We start from the raw sequence: 12,423 nt of genomic DNA, 5'->3' as shown, positions 1-12,423 counted from the left end.
AGCTCTTTATACTATATAGTCATTTTCCCATTAGTTTGTTTCCCAAATACTACCAAATAGTAACAATCACCAGATGCAACCAACTTGGGTCAAACTGATTTGATTCTACAGGCTCATATGAACAATTCTATATCTCATTCCCAACCTCTTGAATCACATATCAGGATTATTTTTTTAATCCAACACAGATGATCTGTAGCTAGTATTAATCCAAAAATTCAATCTTTCTCTTTCATTTTCATTTCTTCTCAATCAAACAGCTCTGCAAAGGGAATATAACAGGCTTCTGGCTATGTAATTCTGAAGAATAATACACAGAATATAAAAACTTGACAAAGATGAAATGCACAGTGAAGTTACCCTTCTGGGTCCATTAGACAACATTTTAAACTATTTTAATCACAAAGAGGACTATTTGGCTGGGTTGTTAATGATAAATATTTTAATGGATTGCGACATTTAAAATCACCTTAGAACTACAAAGACGTCTTTAATTCAAAAGACTGGCAGGAGATATTAAAGAGTAGGTCATGTCTTTATGTGAAAGACAGAAGACAGCATAAAGAGAAAACCATTGCGCCCCTTTTTTCTAGAGGTTTCTATGGGTTTTGACTGGTTAATTAAAAGAAGTTTATCTATGCCCACAATTAATAGGTAATGATTTTTAAAATTTGGACCAGTACAAAAGCCAATAAAGATAAACTACAAACATACCTGTAGTGAACACTAAGAAGCCTCCCATTAAGTAGACAGAAATGGGCCATATTAGCTTTAGCTAGGGTTACAAGGACTTCTCTGCATAAAATGTTGTCCAGGTTAATGGCAGAATATGTTTGTTCCTGTACTTGGAAATAGTTAGCAAAGTTCTAAAACACTATATACAAGAAGTCCAAATTCCCTGCTTTTTTAAATGAATATTTCTCTACAGAAGCACTCCTTTTTTTCTGCCTTACAGCTCTGCTACAAAATTATTCTAGACTGATATCTCTAAAATGTTTTTATCTTCCACAACACCCAGATTTGCTCCTTGGCACTTTGGGTTTCACTTACATGTCATTAAGGATAAGATGCCTCAGGGATTGGTAAGAAGTGAAGAAATTTTTCACCTCTTTTACCAGAATACATCAAAGCCCAGATCATATGCAATAACATTACCAGTGTCTGAATTTTAGGTGGAATAGAAAAAAAATACAGCATAGATCAGGAAAAAGTATGTTGTATAAATAGAGCTACATCAACATTCAGGATCTAAAGATCTGGCCCAAACATCTCATGGTATAATGTGCCACAACCTTTCTACTTTTAACAGTAGATACAGCTACAGAACAAATTAGTTTATCCATGTTACAATGTAATAACATCATAAGATATTTATAGAACATAAGACACTAATATGCGAGTCCATTCTCAACAGCCTGGCCAGACTGGCCATCAGGGAGCAAGAACTGTAATTAAACGGCTCAGCTGGGGATACTGAAAGATTAGTGGTAAACCACTAACCTACAAGCTAGGATAGAGTACAGTAATGCCACAGGCTCAAGATTGAAAGAAAAAGCTGGTAATTCAAAGTTAAATTACTTGAATTTAAATTTATCTCTACCATACCTGCACTGACCAAATTTACCTCTAGTGCTTCCACAGTACAGCTAGTGCTGTACTGTCAGAAAAATTCTTAGTGTGGTTCTAATACATTGATGCAGAGCCACTGCTGAACACCCCAGAGAAGTAAAGTGGCTCTTGATACAACAACAGGATGGTTAATGAAACCTGGAGGCTATTTAAAATGGAGGCTATTTAAAATGTTGGGGTTTTTTGAGGAATAGTTTAGTAAATAAGTGTGGTTTAGAAAACCGGTTTAGAGAGCTTTTCTTTGTGGGTCATCCAAAGTTGGGAATTCTCTCCATTGCTGTCTCCTTGCTGTCCCTCCAGGACACAGGTTTACATCTTTCACAACATCTGGTACTTGAAAATGCTACCTCCAAAATGTCTTCTGAATCTCAATGACAAACACACACAAACACTTGAAATTCTCAAACTTGTTACCTGCAGTAATTTAACAGTCATGTAACTGCCTGCACATACACAGGTCAACTGCCACTGGTAAAATAAAAGTGCTTAATGTTTGTCAGGTTCAAAATATCAAATAACCTTTAAAACAAAACCATATGTATTGCAAGATAACAAACAATTAAATTCTTTGTGTCAAAACAGGAAGCAATTATAAAGAATAAATTACATCTATTATGTAACTGGTTGTTGCAATCTTTTACACATTATCTGCTGTAACAATGATTCCCGTTACATATATCATAGCAAACTCACGAACTCTAAAGTGCCTTCAGCTCCTTACATAAGATATTAGTAACACAAGTGAAAGCTTTGGTACTTATATTTTTTCAAAGCAAGCTCTTTGCTTATTGTCAGTTTTATGTGCTTCTGAAACATATACCTAACCTAAAGATGTGAAGATTATTATTTTTTATCTTTGTGACCTCAGATACCATGTTATAGGTTCAAAATAAAGGAATTTGAATTTGTCATTAAATCCCTACTTAAAAAAAAAACCAAACAAAAAAACAAACAAAAACCAAAGCTACTTACTCTTCATTTTGTCTGAGTCAATATAATAGACTACAGTTATTGCGAATAAAATATTAAGATGGATAGAGAGTGGAAAAGGAACTGTAAGAGTTTCTACCTGGAATTAGCATGAGTTTTCCCAAAGGAAATCTACCCAGTTTCTTCATAGTAATAGTCAAACATTCACACAAAGGGAGAAACCACTCTTCACAAAAAGAAAAGATAAATACTCTAAAGAAATTTAATCTATTAAATGCTGCAAAATCGCAACTCTGCTGAAAGAGTCCTTTTACCTGCACAGCATATAAATACATGCTTAGGACACACACACAGGGAGAAGATGAGCCACCAAGATTCAGACCTAGTTAAAGAAAATAGCATAAGTCTCTGTGTTTCTATGGGAAGTTCAGTTTTGAAGGACAATATTCCAGATTTCTTTCTTAATACCAGTTAGCACAGATGGAAGCCATGGTGGCTGTAAGCCAGCTCTACCTCAGCCAGGGATTCCCTCTTGCAGGAGAAATCTCAGCTGCCAACTCAGGAAAGCTTTATAGATCCTTTTAGTGCAAAGGAACCAGCACACAGTCCAGGATATGGCTTAATACTTTTTTTTCCTACTAAAGTCAATTTTATGGCAGTTAGTACATAGAGAAGACCCTTGCCAAAAAAACCAGGCTGGTAAAAGATTGAGTCCCCTATTCAGCAATTTATCTGGAGCTTAATTTCCCACCACAAATTCAATGTAAGCAGAAATGTTACCATTTAGCTCTTCATTCACAGTTTGCAGTGACCTTGCATAAATGTAGGTAATGTTAGGAAAGGAATAAGCAAATGTGAAGATTCTATTTCTTTTAACAGACTTTCCTATTTTTTGTCCCCATCATTCATATTTTGCTCTTCTTTTGTCCTCCCATGTCATTCTTTTTGTACTGAGTTTTGCATTCCAAGCTTTTTCACTGTCTCTCAGATCAACAGGTGCCTATTAAAGTTAGAATGAATGAGTAAAATGGAAAATGCAATGTCCAAATAAAACCATTGTGAATCAGATCATCCCTACTCCAGAAGAAAATGTGCTTAAACTCTTTTAAATCATCAGAAAGTGATGTCTCCAGGGAAGACCTAAAGCAGTTTGGTGATTTTTACAGGTAACAAATAAAACACATGTGGACTTCTCTGATAATGATGCTAGCCTATGTGTTCATTGCTTATACAGCAGCATAAATTTCTGAACAACAAAAGGATCTTGTTGTGTACTAGGGATAAATAAAAACCTGGGGAGGCAAGAGAAAGAAATTAAAATCTTACACAAAATTTTATTCTTTGAAAATAAAAGAATATACACAAGTTCTCCAGCAGAAGATGCCAGTTGTCTTTAGTACAACTGGGATTTCTCCTTTAAACTTACCTGAGATATAAAGAACATGACTTTATTATAAGGAATAAACAAGATGGAAATTAAACAAATACAGCTTGTCTTGGATTAACCAAGTCTTAAATGTCATGGCAAAATTAAGGAAAAGCCCCTAAGAGATTTTTGGTAGTTAGTCACACTGAGCTTTTTGTTGCTATCAGAAAACTATATTCAGTTAAAGACATAAATCATAAAGCTGCAAATAACAGAGTAACTGAAGATAAGACATATGAACTCTAGACTAAAGTGGACTTAAAACCAAAAAACAGTCAGTACTGCTATCTGTGTTGCTCTTTTCCAGAAAATCCGAAATGTCATGTCAAAACTTTTAGATTATGCTTCAGATGTATTACTCTGTATTACCCAACATTAAAAGGGCATACCATGTGTTGCACAAAGAAGAGGGACTGAATTTTAGATTTATTCTTCAAATAATAAAAGAGAGTAATCTAAAAACACATATGCAACCAGATATAATCCATATTTTTCGGTTTTACAACTAGGTCAGCTGACCACAGTTGTTAGAAAGCCCCACTGCAGCCTCACTTTAACAGCAATTGATAAAAACGAAGAGCTAACTTTTGAGTTTTACAATCAAACAGAAGGGAATATAGAATAGGTGATTTATTTATATGTGCCTATTTTTTTTGTCCACGGTAATATTTGCTTGTTGCAATCACAAAGTGAGAAACACAACGGATGCAACCAAAAAGAATGTAATATAATTTATAAGCAGTTCTCCTTCATATTCAGCTCTTTCATGCATTGTGCTAAGAAATAGGTTAAATAAACATATAACCAGTGTGCTCAGGCAGTGGGATGAAAGTTCAAATGATAACTAGCTCTCAACAGGAATAAAATACAAAATGGATTGGGAATTTTATTTTTAATGATGTTTTCTTACATGCAATTTTCCTGCAAAATTATCTGTCACAAATGAAAATGTTTCATTTAGGAAGTATTATGATTTATTGTTTATGCTAAAATAAAATCAAGAAAGCATCACAAACATGTCACAACTCAGAAAAATCAAACCTAGAAATGAATCCACTGCACCCAACGGCAGGAATTAGAGTTTTCTTTCTAAATCCTTACTGCTTTAGATAATATTACTCTTTGCAATCCCTCTGCACTGCATTTGCTCATTGTCTTCTGTGATTCAGCCACAAGAACACCATGATTTATGTATTTTAGGGCCAAACTTGAATGTGTGGATTTCAAAGCTCATCTTGCGAGGGCTCAGTTCCCATACAGATTTAGGTTGCAAACGGCATGCAACAATTTTATATTTTCTCCAGTTATTCTTGGTTACACCATCACAGCATAGAAATAAATATTAGTACAAATAATTATAAATGCTTAAGTTTACATTCTGCCTGTAAAGATCATGATCCTTACAGCTGCTGTGCTAGGCATATTAAACTATCTTTTGCTATGTAACTATTGGGGATGTTAGAATGCTATTTGGTATACTGTATGACACCATACATTGAAAAAGGATCCTATTTGGTAAAATCTGTTTAATAAAAAAGACCTCCACTCCAACAGATTTTCCAGACAAAACTTTGATCCTTCTGCAAAAACCAAAACATTTTCATTCTGGAAAACTTCAAACTACTTTGGTAGGATTTCATCTGAGTGAGAAATGGGTTAAAAACCAAACAATGGCCTGGGCATTTATCCCACAATGTAGTTTCTTTCATAAGAACCATATAATGAAAACCTCTGAGTGGGATTCTCATTTGCTGCTCCTACTTCCTAGAAGCTGCACAGCTCAGTCACCTCCCCCTTCATATACACAATCAGATTTCTCTACTCTGGCAATAAAAAATAAAAAGGCAAAACCTGATGATTTGTACAATTAGGGGTTGCAGCATGTGATGTCACTGTCATGGGAGCAGAAATTTCTTTAATCAGAATTTCTTTATATAACAAGAAAACTATTGAAATAATTTATTATTTCTGATGCTTTACATCAACATGCCAAGCAGCGAGAAGAGCACAGCATGGGACTGTACACTTGCTTTCTACCTAAAGAAAGGGTATGTGCAAAAAAGGATGTGTTATTTTGATGTCTAATTTGTGCCAAATACCTGTTTCACTCTTGGCAATCTAACTTATATCAAAAGCTGTTTGACTTCAGCCTGACACTTGCCCACCCTTCTATAAAAGACATGTTTATAGAGACACACATTGTCCCATGAAAACTGTTACTTATATACAAATTTACAACATAAAAACAGTATATATAAGTATACATTCAGGGCATATATTTGAAAAGAGTAAAATCCAAAAGAAATTTCGCTTTTGCATATATTCTCTGTTCTCTAGCATAAACAAATACCTTCAAGTCAACTACCCTTGAGACCCTGGAGATTCCAAATACAGCTTCATACATATTGAGATGTATTTCACAAATGCAGGTCTGGTATGAGTCCAGATATTAAGTCAAAAAAGGAAAACTGCAGTTCTGTTGTTAGAGATTTTTAAGTAGTAAAGGCTAGCATCTAAATGTAGCTGTGACTGTGGTTCAAACTGCATGTCCCAAAGGTCAGGGAGTGTTTGACTTTAAGACTTAATACATAGAAATGCACATGGCATATATAAGTAAGATACTACCTAACAATATCTGTGGTATTGAACAGTTGTCATAGTAGAGACGGGGTAACCAGTGAAGCTTGAAAGATCTGCTGTATAACCAGAAAACCTAGATGACAGAAGATCAAGTTAAGCTGTCACAACATTTCCTGCTTTTCTTAATATCTAGGAACCTATGCTTGTGGCCTAGCCTATAGCTACGCCATTTATTTTATTATCTTAGATCTTGAACAGGAAGCATGAAGAAAGTGTTTAAATACAGCTTGTGAATTAACCTGTGTGATTGAAGACAGTAGTAGACCAGTGTTTGCTGCTGGTGAAGAGTGAAACTCAAAACTGACTTAAAGAGTACATACCTTTCTGTTCTTCATCTGCAAATTACAGATCCACTGGTTAACATACAAGTGTACCTGCAGTAGCATTGTATATGTGAAATACAACTTCCAGATACCATAAGAAAAAATTCCCAGTGATAACCATATTCAATTCCTCAAGCATTTTTTAAGCATGCAGAAATTGCATTTTTGTTGTTTGGTATTACTTTAGAAATATACAAATAATAGGAAAGATCCATGAACTTGTAACCAGAAAAGATGCCACATGCCCATTCAACCCATACCAAATGTAAGTATTAGATCTATGCATAAATCTGTATATGCAACAGTGAGTAATTCCACAGATTCCTTGTACTCTCAGTCTCATTTTTAATTTGCCTTGTTCAAAATGAAATCATCAATCATGAAACCTGTAGCATATTTCATGGAATTATTTGATCTTTCCCATTAAAAATACAATTAAATCATGTCACTCCTCCATACACATTGCATATGTATGCACAGGCATGATCTATTGGTACAATCACAACTTTCTGACTTTGGTGAAATTGCAAAGCTTCATTAGAAAGGAAGAGGCAGAGGGCCCTGGCAGTTCTCAGATCTTTAGGGGGTCATTTATTGTTGTAATAAATTTCATTTTTCCATCTGAAGGGTAGAGTCTAAACACTGTAATAGAGTAATATTGACGTATTTATTTTAGCTTGTTTTTTCTTCAGCTGAAATGCTAGCAAGGGAGTGTTTCAGCTTGGCAGGCAGCCAGCCATTTCTCAGTAAATAATGTGAACCCTGTCCTGCAGTGTAAAGCTATATATCTTTTCAAAAATGTTCAGTTCCCTGCTAGAGTCCAAGGAATCTTTGCTTACAAAGTGTGTCTGCAGAAGCTTCTACACCAAGCAACTTGGCAGAGATTTCTAAACTATGTAAAGTCCTTTCTCCCTCTGTCTCTTTTTCCCCACTGAGATGACTTCATGTATTCCTCCTCCTTATGATACTTTTCCTCAACATACTGGAGATCGGGGGGGGGGGAAATAAAATCTTCTATAGTCTAGCTAAGGTGTCTCAGGCCCTGTCTTCCACCCAAACCATGAAAAAACCTGCTCTGTAATGTCTAGTGCCAGATTCACTACTGTATCAAAGCAGACGTGCAATATATACAATTGCTCAGACAGTATCATTGGCAGGACTCCATTATAACGATGTATACTTGAAGTACATAATGAGTGCACTATGCATTTCAAATTAAGAAATTGGTTTAGTTGCCAGTAGCTGATGTTGTAAACAGGCTCTTAAAAGGGTAACTTTTGAATACCTATCATTCAGATCACTCAGGCTACTAGCTGACAAAGGCAGGATCAGTGTTCTTAGACAGAAGCTGTTGAAGGTGCAAAGCCAGAGTCCCATTCTTACGTAAGGTGAAGGCGGTCAATGCAAGTGAATGCATCCAGACAGGTGTATCTTGATGAAATGGACTTAAAAAAGGAAACTCCACATTACAAAGGGACTGTGACTAAAATTAAATCAATTTTAGGTTAAATGTAGAAACCAATAAAATAAGTTTTGTTTTTGCACACGTGGAAAGTCAGAAAAGAGAAGTCATTTGCGAGCATGTGTATGTAGCAGAAGGAACTCGATGACTGTGATCCTTTTGTCAGCACAGTAAGCTGCCTATATGTGTAACACATCAAAGAGGAAACCTAACTTGTGGAAAGAGATATCTACCTCTGTGTATCATCTGGCACCTCAAGAAAGGAAAAGATTTACAACCCCTGTTAAACATGTTCCTTGTAGCTACCCAAACGGCATGCCTTGAGCTGCTATCACTCCAGTATTGCCCCTCTGCACATGCTCACTCACCCTACCCTGCAGCACAGTTGAGGCTTTAAAAGCTATAACAAAGCTCGTGTTTAGTCTTCATGTTAGAAGCATGGAGTGCATACTTCCCCAGAACTGAACACAGAACAGGTTAATTAATCAGTGTTTGCAAAACCCTTTGAAACAGAAAAGTGCTCTAGAAGCTACAGATTGTTATTGCTGAACACTTCCCTGTTAGCACTGGAGCTATAATCCATTTCTCTTAATGTGTTCTGAGTAAGGGGATAGGAAACATAAGATTGCAGTTACCAATTACCACAGTCATCAAAGAACATACAAAATCTCACAGTTTGATAGCTGTGTTTACACAGAAAGACTAATCTTGGAGTCAAATAGACAACTGTCTTATATTCTGAAGTTTAGACAGCCATTTCCTTATGTACTTGTTGTACCCTTTGTTGCTATTGCTGTTTTTCTTTTTTTCCCCTTCCCCTAACAGATAGCAGTTGTTTGCCAGCAGAAGACATGGCCCTGTGGGGTAGGAACATAACATTTCACTTACCATCCGCTGGCATTTTCAGCGGTTAGCACTGTCCATCCATGCTTTTATTTTCTCAGTAGTGTCAGCACCTAAATGACATTCCAACTTCAGTTCTGCAGTTTCCAAGATTAATTTGTTTGTTTAGGTAAATATGCTACACTATCTAAACCTAGCCTAAGTCTTGCAACATTTGAAATAGCACATTCATTTTCATAACAGTTCCTGAGTCATGACTGGCACATAACCAAAATAAAACAACCCCCAGCTTTCGACAGTTTATAAAACGTGGCAACATTCCCACAAATCTGCTTTGTCTTTATAACAAAGCAACTTCTTTATGACTAAGGCTCTAAGGTATGTTTCTGATTAGTTTATTCAATCCTGAGGTTTTTCTTCCACTGGGAACTTAACATATTTCACATGGAAAAAAAGGGGGTTAAAATTCAAACTTTGTCTTTGCACTCACATGCTGAGTTCCACTCTCATGGTTTTGGCTGGTTCACTTCAGAGAATAGCCTGCTGCAAGATCTGCAACTAAATCAGTGGCCCAAGTTTGCACTATTTGGATCTTAGGGTTTGTTTTTGCGTTCATGCTAGTATTTAATTACTGAGGCTATTTATGTAACTTGATATATCTTTATTTGGAAAAGGGCAGTTGGCAAGCGCAATCAGATGTGTTGGATTGATTAAGGTTAATGGATCTTCTAAGACACTAGGGATTTAAAAAATTTGATTATTGCAGCTAATGCATATCAATATTTTTAACTACTGAAAGCATCAGCCTAATAGATCACATTTTGCTCAACTTTGCATACAGAAAAGATGTGGGAAGAAAGTTACAGGGTAACTATATGTAACATGCACACACAATCTCTTGTTGGAAGTGACTTGAAAGCACCCACTAAAACCAAAATTCTTAGTGAAAACAAGTAGTATGGGAATGGCAAGAGATGTTGTTTTCTGAGCTTATTGCAGTGATGAACACCTGCTACACATGGAAACCACACCAAAATAGTTCTTGAATAGTTTTCTTGCAGGTTCCAGACCCTAGTCTCATTGAACTCTTATAATTAGGCACTGCAATCTTTTTTCATGAAGAAAACATAAAGCTTTTCAGGGATACAGTGCTCTTTATCGTGAAGTCTGTGGAAAACTGTTCATTCTCCCTGTCTTTGGTCTCCCGAACTATAATTGCTTGCAGCTTTACCTCTGCACGCAGTGTTAATGCCCTGCTTGACCAATTAGAAAAATAGGCTTATTCTCTAAAAGACTTTCACATAGGATCTTTGATAATTTTAAGATGTTTGCTACAATATTTGACAAAAGTACTGCCTAGTTTTTAAACCTCATTTTAAGCACTATAGACTGCCAGGTATATGCTGCTTAGAATGGAGCAGGAGAAAATACTGTTATGATGGATAATGATTGGATGTCTATATTCAGAGATGTTATTTACTAGTTCATTTATTATAGATAAATAAATTCACAAAATATTATTACTAATAAAGTGCACTTTTTCAAGTATGACTGTCCCAGATCTCACAGACGAAAGAGTGATTCACAGGTAAGTTCAACCAATTGCCCAAGCTCACATACCAAGATAGCAGCAAGTAAAAATACAGAAGAAAACCCCTGAATTGATGGCATGTTGCTGGTCTATTTGAATCGTGCCCTAATCGCATTCATGACATACACAATACTCATGATGTATGCATGCAGAATTTGTCATATTTTTAATCTATACAAATAAGTCATAAAAAAATGTAATGAGCCAGGGAAAAGAATACATATTTTAAAAAAGGTAAGCAACTGTCTTTGCAGTAGTCATTTTGCTTGTGAAATAGAAGACTTCATAGAGAAACATTATTTTGAGACTTAAGGCATAGGTTTTTTTCTATTTAACAGCAGTGTTTATTACAGCAGTGGACCGAGACACCACTTACCTGCATATGCTTTTGGATTCTGCCAAGATTTCTTGTACAACTGAACAAGTTATTTACATCTTCACTGTTTCAGAGGCCAGTTGTTTGCCTATGGATTCTTCTATTTCCAATCATCCTTTGTTTGACTTCTATATATGGTGATGGCATTCAAAGCACTCAGGTGAAGAGCATCTTTTTATGCATATATTTGGTACCTAGGACAATTGGTTTAAGATGTTAGATGGAATTTCTACGTATTAATAAAACCCATAAAAACAACATTCTTTGAGTAGTAAGACAAAACCTTGTAGTAATGTTAGAAACAATAGCTCACAAAATTATTATGATGAGCCTTGATTAGAATATATATGGGAATAACTTAGGCTTGAGAATAGTTTTGTAAGAGTAATTTGTCATTCTAGTAATTATGACTATATAGAAACCATTCCTTAAAAATATCTTGTAATGACAAATTCTCCCTTCAGATTTATAGGCGTTCCACATGCATACATGAGAGCAAAATTTCATGCATCTGGAGTCTCATAAGAAAAATCCAAATAATTTAGATCTGAGTATTTTTGAGACTTTTTTGTAATAATAAGAGAAATCTCAGCTGTGTTGAAGTCCTTTAATGCAAAGATAAAGCCTTCCTAGTGGGTAAGAAAGGTATCCCATCTTTGAAAGCGTCTATCTGGACTAACACATTGTACCATTTATAAGCCATTTTATAACAGCATTGGTACGGAATACAGGTGGTTGACTTTATTTCCACACATCATATTCTTTTGTAATAAAAGAAAATGATGTGATTAATTTAATTACAAGACTATCCAGCTATGGACAATATACATATCAATAAAAAAGATAACCTTAGAATCTGCATAATAATATATCTCAAATCCTGCAAGTCCTGCAAATCATATCTGGTCCATACTCTGGTTTTAAACCCATAATTTAATGACATTGCTCTGGTGAGAAATAAGAATCTGACAGTTTCAAAAATTGACAAAAATTCTTTTAGAACTTGTGTTAACACACGCAACCAAATGCACATTTTTTTCTTTCCACAGATGCATCTCAAGGTTGTTTTTGTTAACTTCAAGTTGTTGAAAGTTGAAAAGAACTTGCATCATTTTCTTGACACACCTTCATAAAAATATTACCCTGGAACATGTTGGTAAAGTTAGATTCTCAATCCCTGGATTTTCTGTGGAGAATCAACTG

Source organism: Accipiter gentilis, chromosome 14, assembly GCF_929443795.1.
Source record: "Accipiter gentilis chromosome 14, bAccGen1.1, whole genome shotgun sequence".
In the NCBI taxonomy this organism is placed as follows: Eukaryota; Metazoa; Chordata; class Aves; order Accipitriformes; family Accipitridae; genus Astur; species Astur gentilis.
The sequence above is the reverse complement of the archived record's forward strand: the minus strand, read 5'-3'. Positions refer to the sequence as shown.